The sequence below is a fragment of the Pelodiscus sinensis genome, chromosome 2 (assembly GCF_052426305.1).
Source record: "Pelodiscus sinensis isolate ZL-2025 chromosome 2, ASM5242630v1, whole genome shotgun sequence".
Classification (NCBI taxonomy): Eukaryota; Metazoa; Chordata; order Testudines; family Trionychidae; genus Pelodiscus; species Pelodiscus sinensis.
Window position 1 is genome coordinate 165,124,014 of NC_143053.1, and position 13,549 is coordinate 165,137,562.

Genomic DNA, 13,549 nt, shown 5'->3' on the forward strand with positions numbered 1-13,549 from the left:
CCCTATGTTCTCCATTGCTTATAATAGGAGCTATAAGATACCTTCATGTACTGCTCCAGATTGTGTTAAACAGAAAACAGCACTCTGTTGCTTTAAACTAGACTTCCACTAACAGAGCAGCACAATAGATAGCATGCTATACAATAACATTGGTGTGCACATGTGAGAAAATTTGGGGATGTGCTTTTACAGAAAGGGACTTACGGTTTTCAGGATGAGATTTCAACAACGGTACGTCTGCAGATAACTGCAGGTCTTGACCAGTTGTTTACCTCTGATTTTAACATAGTCGGCCATGCACAAATGTAAGATTAGCTGAACTGAAGCTATTGATAGCTGAACGCCATTATTTTTCATTGACATCCTGTGCAGCACTTGCTACACTTAACAGGTACGTGTACACTACAGAGTTTTTTCAGAAAAATGGACATTTGCCAAAAAAACCTTCACTTGTGTCTGCACTGCAATCACCCCCCCCCCCCCCACACACACACACACACACACAAACAGAGGGTTTCTTCCTACATTGGTAAATCTCTTCCTACAAAGAGGCAGCCTTTTTCCCCAAAAGAGTTCTTCGGAAAAAGGTGTGGGGGGAACAGGGAAAGAGGGTGTTCTTTCTAAAGAAGAGGAAAGAGGAAAAAGCACAGGCGCCCTGGTAGCCACTCCATCCATAATAATCACAGCTGAAATGTGAGATAGCGTCTATTCAGTGTGGATGCTATCTTTCAAAAAAGCAGACTGCTTTTGATAAACTTTGGCAACGTGGATGCACTCTTTCAGAAGACATTTTTTTGTGAGATCTCTTCCAGAATAGCTTCTTCTGAAAGAAGCCTGCAGTCTAGATGTAGCCTATGCCTGATATTGCTTGCTGCCATGCCCTTGAAGTATTTTAATATGTACTTACTGGTGTGCATTTAACACAGTTCCATAAAAATGATCTCAGGTTGGTTAAGAAATAACCTTCATGGTTAACCACTGATGTTTATTTGCATAATGGCATGAGAATGGGATAGCAGCTCTACAAGAAGTGATTACTGCCGATATAAATTAGAAGGATTTAAAACAACACTTTAGATGAGTTGTTACCATTTTGTAGTTGATTATTCTGAAGTGATAACTCTGTGCATGCATAAAACATTGAGCTGGCTCGTTTTCCTAGATATGCATTAAATCTCAAGCATGACAAATGTTCGTAGTGCTTTTTTCATTTTCTGAGGTTTAGCTGATATACTGAGTTACTGTTATAACTAAAGCGGAGCAGAAAACTGTTTTCCCAGACCGAGAGACCTAGAGCTACCAAAAAGCATTCCCCGGTCCCATATGGAGTCAAAACCTCAGTTTTTACAATTAAAATGTTTCACTTGGATTTTGTTCCTTCTTCACATGCATATACATACCATAGTTAGTTTAGATTTTGAAACAAAGCTTTGTTTCAGTACAGAAACCCAAGTCTTTCATTTTCAAAACCTTACAAGTATGTTATGTGATATTTTCAATTTCAAGAACATTTTTCAAATGGGTGGGGGGGGGGGGGGGGGAAGGAGGAAGAACTCAATTCCCCAAAATGTTCCATTTTAAAAGAGGTTTTGCAATTTTCTGACAGTGTTTCCTTGAAAGATTCCTGAGCAACTACAGTTAACAAAATTTCTTTAAAAATATACATTAAACAGTCGCCTTATTTAGGATTCTTCCATTAAGTCAAATAATATGCCATAGATGGGGAGGTTAGGAATAACCTATCCAAATGCAACAATACACCTTTAATTCTAGGTACAGAGTTTCCTCAAAATTTCTCTTGGGAAATACGGACTTCCCTCCCCCGCCCCTCATCCTCATGGAACTGGCAGGGAATTCTACTTCCTAACGCAGTACTTGCCATAGCTGCCATGGGCAGGAATACTTGTACTCAGCATCCATGCCACAGTGCATGGGCTCACTGTTCCTCTTCAACAGCCAAGGTCAACAAGGTTTGCAGCTGCTGAAGGGAGTTTCACTACTGACTCAGCCTGCAGTGCCTAGGAATCATAGTTCTAACTGGAAGTTGCCTTAGACCTAAGTGTGAGTAGAGCAACTGTCATTTTTGCATAAGGAGGCTGTGTGCTGCTGTAGAGACCAAAGAACATCTTGCTCCAGCTTGTAGTCGATCTGTGCTGACGGGAGTTAAAAAAAAAATCCCACAGGTTCTTAACTGTAAGGGGCAAAACATTGACTTACTGAAGCTCAGAGCACACTCTCATTTCTGAGGTATGTAATGTTAGAAACATATAATTTAGTAGTTAAATACCAGTCCCCCAAGAACCTACCAAAATGCTGCCAGGAGGAATTTTAAAATAACTTTTTTCTCCCAATATCACTGCTCAGAGATCCATGGAGAGCGGGCACAATAGCTTTATTGGCCTCTCAAGGGGGTGGGGAGATAACACCAATCAGCCCCCTTCTGGAACACCCTAACAAGATTCATCCAATTTGAGTCTTTTAGTTATGGGGACTGAATGACCAAACAAGCCCATTGCGCCAAACATTACACATCAAACTATAGGCCCAGGCAAATTACTATCAAGATTATATTTTTTTCCCCTGACAGGTACGAGAAAGATGCCATTTTGATTTCTATCATCACTTCATGTGTGATAACAAAACGGTTCAAAATTTTCTGTGGAAATACTACAGAGGTAAGATTAATCTTAACTACCTAAAAGCTTCCTTTTTTCTCCAAGTTATTGAAGAATATGGCTCATGCACAGCTCTGACCCTTAAGGTATCTGACTCTTAAGCCATTGTCTTGAGATGCCAAATAGGCCTACATCCCCCTGCAACCCTCATGGTTATGTCAAGGGGAATTAAAGAGTATATTTGGCTATGGATATATTGAATTTATGTGGGAATATGCCCTAAAAAAAGTAATAGAAAGATAATCTTCTCTTAATCTATTTTTGCAGAATCGTTTCACTTCATAAGCAACTGCAATATAACTAGAACCAAATAACTAATCCTAAACCATGCTCCCATGAAGCTTTGCATAATATTAACGACAAAATGAAAAGTTGTTGGAAGATGAACTTTGCATTCACATGAAAAATGCACAGAGTGAATACATACATTCAGGAAAAATTGAACATTATACAGCCAACCACAAGACAGAAAAAGTAGTAAACAAATAGGATATAAATATCCACATCATAGTAAACAACTCAGAACAGATTTGAAGTGTCCAGGCTGTTTTCCAGGTATTGGTATGTACCACTGTGTGTGAGTTTGTCTCTGATTAACAAACACTGATTGAGCTGAGTTTATCTGGAATTTCATTGTCATTAACATAAATTGACACTTGTACTAGTTGTCAGCAGAGCTGTCCAGAGAATGTGGCAATGGCAACTTTCAACACCTATCTTTGTTTTACATTGCAATGAAAACAAGAACTTTTGAATGTTTTTATGACAAAGGTATGGGTGTTGAAATATCCATTTTCAGGCTAAAGTTTGAGCACTATGCATGTATCAATAGCTCTGCTAGCATAGGATGTGGGAGACCCAAATTCAAGCTGGTGCTCTGCTTGCATCAGAGCAGCCTTTCATCCCTGATAACTATGCATCAAGCAAAAGCCTGAGTCTCCCACATCCCAGGCCAGCACCCTAACAACTAGGCTATGGACAATCGTAGTATTAACAATAATAAGCTTGTGTTAGCTATTCTGCTTTGATGAAAATGTTAGAAGTGTTCTAGCCAGCTCTTTGAAGTATGTACAGAAGAACAAGCAACTGGAGGGGGAAAAACCCACAACAAATCCCACCACTCTGAACTACAAAGTAGGATGTGTTCAAGTTCTGGCTCAAAGCTTGGGCCAGGTCTTAATTTGACTGTAAAGCTCAGCAATCCATTCTTATGACAAGAAATAAACGCATGAGTCATTTTTCCCCCTCTGGGAACATCACTAACATTCAGTTTCCAGTCAGAATAAATCTAAATTTGCATTAATTTATGGATTTTCATTTTAATAAGTACCAGAGGGAAGTTCCAACTCAACAATTAGAGACCAAGGCACTAGCTGCCTTCAAAAGGAGACCATGACAATTTTGTTATGGAGGGGGGGGGGGGAAACTAAGGAGGGAGTTTGGGTGTGTGTGTACAACTTAGTGTACCATTCAGCAGAATATTTTTTAAAAACATTCAGCGTTGACAAAGATTCCATAGGGAAGAACCAGATTAGCAGAGCTGCAATAGCGCAGTCAGTAGGAAGAGTCAAAGCACTATTGATATATTACTCTGGGGAAACATTACCAACATACTAGCAACTTTTAAAATAAAGGTGAATTAGTTATTTCCCTGTGCTTTGCTTGACACAAGTTCTATTTTAAATATTTTAAGAAGCACAGGATGCACATAATGTAGTGTGATCCTGTGAAGTGATCCACACAGAACCCAAGGAAATCACAATTGGCCCATGCATATAAACAGGCTATTCATTCTATTCCATTGCAGGGTTTTGGTTTAAAAAAAAAAAAAAAAAAAAAAATTTCATCTATAATACTGGATTTTGTTGTAGTTCAGAGGAGTAGCACAACTCATCCTATTAATGTATCCTGTATTGCGTGGTCTGACTGAAGAGGCTTTAAACCCTTGTAATTATTTGGTGTGTCCAGATGTCAGGATTATAACAGCTAAAGATGCATTACATTAATACACCACACCATACACATTTCAGTAAAACTTTCATGTAGGTTGTAAAAGTATAATAAAAAATGCATTATTTCTTGTGGTTACAAAACTGTTTAACTTCATATTAGGTTAGGTGGGGAAAGATCTTGCCTAATTAAAAAGGCACTGTTGCACCTTGCAGCAGATAGAATAAGAGAGAAATGATGGAATACAGTCATATGTGCACTGCCAGAATCAGACACAGATCAACTGCTCCTCTCCAGGGGGTGTCTAAAGTGGCTTTGTTTTGGTTAAATAGCAGCTGCCAACCCATTGGCATGACTGAATCAAGAAAGCAGTTTTCTTACATTCTGACAAGCTTCCCTGGATATCCAGATCTGACATGCAAGTGAGGTTTTAAACACACAACTTTTCCTTTCCATTTCCTTTGGGTAGAAATATTCAGAATTTCCATTTTATTGCCTTTCTTCCCAAAGCTAGGCTGCCTTCTTCCCCTCCTCCCTGATTCTCATACAGCAGATAAGTCCAAGCAGGACTTCTTGAGTTTTAAGTTATGGACTTGTCATGGCTGACTTCAGCCCCATTGCTAGCCATGCTTATGCATACATTGCACTTTAGCATGAGGCTCTTCAGGATCACAGTTTTCAGATTTACATCGGAAGGCATAACACTGAAGTTGACAGAAGGTTGGGGACCACTGGAGTAAGGGGCCCAGGGTACCAAACAAAGAGAAAAAAAAAAGAGGCAATGGGGAGGGAAAAGGAAAGAAAAAAAAAACCAGGAAAACATTTTTAAAGTGTCTGTGCTAAATGAAGCTAACACAGTGGGCTATAAGTACTTGGTGTTTGGCTTTTTACGTCATTAGGGTGTGCAATGTTGCAGACCATCCAGATCAGGTATTCGTTCAAATCTTGATTACAGGCATCAAACTTGTAAATGAAACCAAGTACTCTGGGCCCTGACTCCATTCATCTAAGTGTGTTGTGCCCACAAAATCTCACGATACCATATACATGTTTTGTTAGTCTCTAGGGCGCTGCAGGACTTTGTTGCATTCTATGTAATCTCTTTCAGCAACCCAATTGTAAGAGTCATACCAGTCCATTTGTAGTGGTACACCTTTGAGTGAGGTCAGGATGTTGTGCACTGAAGTGTTTTGAAGTTGTTCCACCTGTGCCTGTGACAGGCTTTGGAGTTACTAATAGGCTTGAAAATCAACCCAGAAAGGGACTAGCATCTAGTGAAGTGCTGGCTACCAGTGACGGAATGAATAGTCATCACTCTCAGCAACTTTTTCCTCAATGCATCACTCTCACTGCTACTAGGCTTCTGATTCTAAAAAAAAGATTAAAAAAAAGTCACTGTCCTCAAGGTATGCTAAATTATGTACGTCTGCCTCAGTGTAATATTTGCACATATTTTTAATTGTAACACTTCAGGAACAGGTTTACTCTTCTAAAGGTAGGTGTGTGTGTGTGTGGTAATCATGACAATCCTTATAAATTTCTTATTTGCTTGTTTTGCTTTTATTGAAGTCCCTTCATATTGGCAATAAGGGAATGAACAAGTAAATCAGTGTACACAAAGTTATTTGCTGCTACTTGTAGTATACATGCAGGCCATCCCCACTCTAAGTCCAAGATATGTTCCAAAAGTCTTGGACTTATAGCTAAGCAATTTAAAGCAGGGATTTTTTTCCCCACACGTCTGACTTTCATTTGTGCAAACTCTTTGGGGTTTTTTTTGGGGAGGGGGGGGTTGTGCGTGACATAAGAGTGGGGAATGGGAAGACTTATAATGCATCAGTTCCCACAAGCATCAATGACTTTAGTGAGGAACAGCTGTATACTGGGGTGACTTATAGTGGGGAAGCCCTGTATGAACATCAGCCTAATGGATTTTACAAGAGATCCTGATATTTAAATATACAAAAATATTATGCTCTCAAATGCCATCTAGTAGATCTAATGACACCATGTCATTTTTCTTTCTAGCTGCACACAGCCACTAAGAAGTGGGAACCCTTCATTAGAGCAAGCAAGACACAAATTCATTAATAAATCTTACCTAAAATTAGCAATGAGTTTGAGCTATTAAGTTCAGCACCGATACAAACCTAATGTTGCAGTGTAGAAAGAGAATTTCAAGTTTTAATTAAAAAAAAATTGTCTATCATTTAGTTTAGCAATTGAAACTGTTTTTTCATTTTCAGTTGTTGACTTCCATTTAAAAAAAAAAAAAAAAAAAAAGAGAGAGGCCTCATTTGTGTGGTTTCTGTCTATAGTGATCAGCAAGAAAACCAAACAAGCTCCAATACAAAATTCACTTAGCACAAACATGAACACTTAGACACTTAAACCATATACCAAACTCCTTTTACTAGCATAGGAAGAAGAGCCGCCAAAGGTACAGTTTCCTTGCTTATCTGCAGCAGCCACAAGTGAAAAGAGAAACTATTTCTTCCCCTTCTCCCCACCCAAATGCTTAAGTGTTAGAACACAGTCTTTTCTGTAAGAAGCAAAGTTAAACAGGAGAGTGGGGCAAATTAACCTTCCATTAGCTTTTCTGGATTCCCTTTAAAAGATTTTCTGCAAGACTTTATTTTGCATTAAGTTCACTTTCACAGTAATCAATAAAAACAGCCATGATGGAGAATGTGTGTTTTGAACTAAGTAAAAAAGACTGTATATTTAACATTTGACCCTAACACTAATTAAAAGGTGAACAAAAAAGGAACATTAAAACCAAAAACAATTTTCTTTAAAACAAGACAAGGCAGAAATAACCACACAAAAAGAAAATGAACATGGTCATAGAAACAAAAGGAAAAAAAAAAACTACTGTTTTCAACATAAACACCAAAAGCTTAGGAGATTTAGTGCCTATTCACAGGATTAATTTAAAATCTCATAGGTTTATATAAAAATGTAATACAAACAAAATGTATAGAAAAGTAATTGGTTACAAACAAGGAAAGCACACCTACCTTACTTCTCTTGGTTGCTTATGTGTACAGTGTAGAAGAACCATTAGAGTAAACAAGAGTTTAACAGAAAAGAGACCCCAAGTAATCCTCTGTAAAAAGGGCTTTTTAGTTTTAAATAGCTCTATGCTTACAGAAGTGCACTAGCTTCTTGTTTATTACACACTATAAATCAAAATGTGAAGTGATCTTTAAAGCTCTGGACTAACCAAAAGCCTCTTGCCTCATAGTCTACCATATACCCATCAGAGTTCTTACCTGAAATACACTTTCTTGTCTTCTTCCCACATGCATTAAAAAATAGCCATTGGTTCTTCCCAGCTCCCTTAATTCTGCACATTGTTGCCTGCCTTCTGTTTCCTTAGCTCCAATTGCAGCCTCAATCATCTATTACACCTGTGGAAGCCCAGAGCAGCCATGTGGCCACAGGTGTGACTAAGAAGTGGGTTTGCTCTGCAGAATCATTATGATTGGTGATGTATAAGAACTTAGCCTGACTCGGATTTTAAGGCTTGACAGGAGAAAAATATATTTTAAATGTAAATTAAACTACTGAGTGCCTATCTAAATGGAATCCTAGTCACTTTTCCCCCATGAAATCTCTTCCTTGAATAGAACAGTACTTCAAAATTGACTCAGTTTCTTGGAATGCCATCCTGGCCCCACTGAAGTTAATATAAAAAAACCTCATTGATGTTAATGAAACCAGAATTTCACTTGGCGGGAGAGGGGGGAAGAAAAAGAGAGAGTGCATGGTCCTCAAGCCACTCCTTCAAGTGCCTAGGCCTGTTATCTCAAACTACAAACAAAGTTTTCATATTTTAAGGTTTCTGTCTCTGGAACTCATGATGGTTTGTGGTCTGACATACTCAGGAGCTCCAGGGCATGATGCAAGATATTTACTAGGTCTTTGTTTTGGATATATGCATTATTTTGCTTTATTCTTGTTTGCTAACATACAGTGCTAATAGGGCTTCTGATTTTTCTAAAAGGAGCAATTTAGTCTCTCTGTGTTAGTTTAACCAAGATAAAAAAAAATGTAAATAACTGCCTAGCAGCTAGGATGAGAGGTGGTCTAGAAATCAATAAAATAAATGAAGTGCACTGGCAACTTTAGTGAATGTGAAATTGTATATGGAATGGTTTAATTACTATGTAAAACCTGGCAAAGTGCTCATTCACAACAGACAACATTAGAAAGTTGCACCTGTCAACATTTATTATATTTTGCATACACAAAGGGAAATGGACCCAAATTGGATAAGTGATGCTTGCCAAAGAACATCTATGAAAAGAGGCATTCTGTATGGGAGAGGGATTTGTTGAATAAATTATATATATATATATATATATATATATATATATATATATTTGAAAAAGAAATTCACATGTTTGGAACTGTTTTTCTTCTAAATTGGCAAGCAAATTTAGAAAAAAAAATCCTCACTTCAAAAAGAAAAAAAACCTACTCACATATTCAGATTAAATAAAACTAGAACAGTTTGGTACAGATGGCAAGTTTACGGGACAGTAGAAAAATATTTTGTAATCACATTACTAATTAGGTTTGCTTTCTCTCTGATTAAAAACAAATTCTAGAAACCAACATCAGTACAAGTTTTCATTTTGTTTCATTTGTTGAATTGCTGTCTGCAGATTAGTTCTAACAGCATGAATATTTATGGGCATATATATTCTCTCTCATACTTGTATGCAATTAAATGCCATGATCAAATCCTGTAAATATTGCTGAATGTAGGAACAGATTTACGTGATTGTAAACCTTGGCTAGTCCCTGATAGACCCTTTCTACTTCAATAGACTATTTACATGTATAAAGTTTTAAGCACATGGAAAAGTATTTGCAGGACTAGGGCTTTAATTATGAGATAAACCAGGTCAACCCAAGGTCCTATACACACCTTTCCAAAACCTTCCCTGTGGGTGCTGCTCTGTAGCCTTGACAATGCTTCCTCTCACAAAGGCAAAAGTTTCAATACAGGACTCCCTTTTCTCCCAGCAGCAGCACAGAAGCTACCAATACTGCACAAACAACATCAGAAGCAGAATTCACCTTCCGCCATCTTGAGACAGACAGGGGTGCCAACAATGGTGGACTCTCTGACCCTTACTCTAGGATGTATCTCCTTGGCAGGGTACTCTTCAGTGTACTTTGCTGTTTATGAGCAATCACAAGGCAGGGAATCTCAGAGTCAACATTTCACAAAGATGCATTCATAGAATATAAAGCCAGAATGTAGGGGTGTGTCTACAGTGCACCATTATTTCAAGACAATTAGCTTTATTTTGAAATAATGCGAGTGTTTACACAGCCATTCCGTTATTTCAAAATAGTTTTAAAATAATGGACAGCTTATTTCGAAATCTGCAAACCTCATTCTACCAGGAATAACACATATTCCAAAATAGCTATTTCAAAATAAGGCATGTGTAGATGCTCCACTGCTGCTATTTCAAAATAGCCCCTCACCAGGGCCATTCTAAGTTATTCTTCCCCAGTGCCTCCTGGAGCTCTAAATCGAGATAGCACGTCTACATTAGGGAAGCCTGCCTTGGACTAATTTTGAGGCTTCCCTGCAGTGTAGACATGCTATTTCGAAATAAGCTATTTTGGAATAAATATTCCAGAATAGCTTATTTCTAAATAGCCGTGCAGTGTAGACGTACCACTAGTGATAATCTTGTCTGAATTTCTCTAGATTTCAACTTCCAACCATTGAAAAACCCTCTATTATGCTGCATGTAGAATTCTAAACAATTTTGAGATCAGATTACTCAAACTTCTCTTTGTTTGGCTAAATAGACTCCATGCCGTGCATCTATCAGTATAAGGCATGTTTTCCAATCCTTTTGTCATTCTCAAGAATCTTCTCTGAACCCTTTCCAGATTCTCTTGGAAGCCCAGTAGAAACATACCCACTTGATGATCATTTACTATTTACAATTATATTTTGAGACAACAACCTTGTAATACATTTAATGTGTGACATATTGATTTTCTTCTAGATTTTTAATTCAAGTGTTGTGCGGTACCAAGCCAAATGCCTACAGATGTCTGCAATTTATTACGTCCACACTATTTCATTTATCTAACCACTAGAAATCTCACCTGACATTTCTCAGATCCTTCGCAGAAAGGGGCTGGCAGTGTGGGGGTACAGGAGTCAGGACAGGGGGCTGGGAAGTGGGAGTGGGCCACAGGAGGAAGAAGGGATGTAGAAGTTAGGGCAGGGAATGGGGGGGGGGCTCAGAGCAGGAGACTGGCAGGTTTTGGAAGTGCAGGGCACAGGGGTGCAGAATTCAGGGCAGGGGGTGGGAAGCTCAAGCCAGGAAGCTCAGGGAGGAGGCTGGGAGGTCTGGGAGGTCTGGGGGAGCTGACAAGGGCTGCCTGTGGTGGTGAGGACAGGGCTGCAGCTGCTGCTCTTCTGACTCCTCTGGAGGGTTGGAGAGGAGAGCCCAGTCCTAGCCACTAGCTTCTGAGAGGTGGGGTTGGGGAGCTCCATGGTCTGGCCCCACTCCCAGCAGACTCTCGGGGGTGGGGAGGCAGTGTTTCAGTGAATGGCCCCAGCTCTGGCAGGCCTTCAAGGGTAAGGAAGGGTCCTCTTCTGTGGTGCCTACCCCCCGGCACCTCCTTGGGGAGTGGGAATGTTGGGGCTGTGTGGGTGGCCCCAGTCCTGGCCCCAGCCACTCCTTGGTGGGTAGGAGGGTGGGGATGTGATGATCAGCCCCAGCAGTACTCCAACGGGGGCAGGGCCACATGTCAGTGGGGCTCCCCAAGGTGGGGACTGGAGCCTAGTGCTGGGGAGAGTGGCTTGGGGGCAGAGGAGCCATTTATCCATGGCCAGTGGCTGGAAATATGGAAAGCTCTGGCCCCCGCTGGCTACATTCTCTCTGGTGAGGCCACCCTCCCCCCCCATGGTCACTCGGCAGTATAAATCTCCCTTGTGCTCATGTCCCCACTGGTCATCGCTAAACATAGCCATTCCTGCTCTCAGCCCCTATCCTTTCCATGGAAAACAATACATTCCAGGCACATCCCATTTTTCAAAATAAAAGCCTGATCTTGCTTTAAGTTAGGATAAGAGGAAGCTGCATACCAAATTTGGTGATCCTAGCTCTTACTACTTAGGAGGAGTTATTGAACAAATGGACTCACAGTCAGACGGATGAACAGACTCGCAGACAGACACAAACACACACACACACAAACTTTCTAATATATATATTTGAGATTATAATACAAAAACATCAAGCTAATTTCAGATGATCTATTTTCCATAAGCCCATAATGACTGGTATTAATTATATATTCTTTTAATTTTTATCATTCAAATCTGGTATTAGCAACTCCATTATTTTGCCTAGGATCAATGACAGACTGACAGTTCTTACCCAAGTAACCCATTTATCCTTTTAAAATATTGCCAAATTAGTTTGCTTCCAGTCTTCTGGATCTTCTTAATATCTCAAAATGTATTGAAAATCAACATTAACAGTTCAGCAAGTTTCTCAGCCTACTCCTTTACAATTCTTGGATGCAAGTTACATGGACCTGCTGATTTGTAAATGTCTATCCTTCATCTATACTATTGGAATGGAAATTATTTCATTATATGATATGACAATATAAAGTGTTTCTGAAATACATTTTATTAAACATTTACTCTTTTCCTGTACTATTACTCACAATTGTACCATTTCCACCAATAATGGCTAATATTATTGTTAAAGAATTTGCTTTTGCTGTCCTTATAAAATCTTTTTTATTGTCCTTAACAGTATTGACCATAAATTGATAAGGGAGTCCAATAGACTCCCTTATTAATTTTCTACAATTCTTAGCCTGTGGTTAATACTCATTACAACAACTTCCCCTTTCTTCCATTGCTTATATATATTTAACAGTTACTTTCATATCCCTTCTAGATCAGAACTGCTTATCTATTTTTTAAAACAAGTACCATCTCCTTCTTCAATAATACAGGCAGTCCCCAGGTTACTCCGCACTTACGAACGGGGCTTTTCTCACCCTGGAGGACGCGGGTGGCAGGACCCAGCAGACCAGGGAGATACGGATCAAAGCCGCGGAGGACCCGGGCAGGGGGACCGCGGCGCATCTGGGCCCCCAGCAGACCCCCAGCAGACCAGGGAGACGCGGGCCCCCAGCAGACCTGGGAGACATGGAGCAAAGCCGCGGAGGACCCGGGTGGCAGGACCACGGTGTGTCTGGGCGGTCCCCCAGCCCGGGTCCTCCGCAGCTTTGCTCCGCATCTCCCTGGTCTGCTGCCCCCCCTCCTGCAGACCAGGGAGACGCGGAGCAAAGCCGCGGAGGATGGGGGCGGCGGGACCGCAGCGCGTCTGGGCGGTCCCCCCCGCCTGGTCCTCCACGGCTTTGCTCCGCGTCTCCCTGGTCTGCTGGGGGAGACCCCCAGCAGACCAGGGAGACACGGAGGACCGGGGCGGCGGGACCACGGTGAATCTCAGTCCCGCCGCCCACGTCTCCATGGTCTGCTGGGGGGTGGGCGCATCTAGTGCACCCCCCCCCAGCAGACCAGGCTTTTCTCGGGACGCCTGTGGTAGAGCAGCTGGGGCGCTGCCGGTTGGTCCCACAGTGCCGCTCTGGGCACTACTGGACCAACCCGGCAGCACCCCAGCTGCTCTGCCCCAGGCATCCTGATTCAGCCACTGCTGGTCAGTTTCAGCAGCGGCTGAATCAGGACGCCTGGGGCAGAGCAGCTGGGGTGCTGCTGGGTTGGTCAAGTAGCGCCAAGGAGCGGTGCTACTGGAGCAACCCAGCAGCACCCCAGCTGCTCTGCCCCAGGCGTACCCAAGTCAGCCACTGCTGAAACTGACCAGCGGCTGACTACAGGAAGCCCGAGGCAGCGT

The 13,549-nt window shown here is 41.1% G+C and overlaps 1 protein-coding gene across 1 annotated transcript in view; it reads right to left on the reverse strand.

The window, feature by feature from the left end:
* The window catches only part of CNTNAP2 (contactin associated protein 2), a 1,659,707-nt gene that overhangs the window by 1,524,566 nt on the left and 121,592 nt on the right, over nucleotides 1-13,549 (reverse strand). The gene's annotated exons all lie outside the window — the stretch shown is intronic.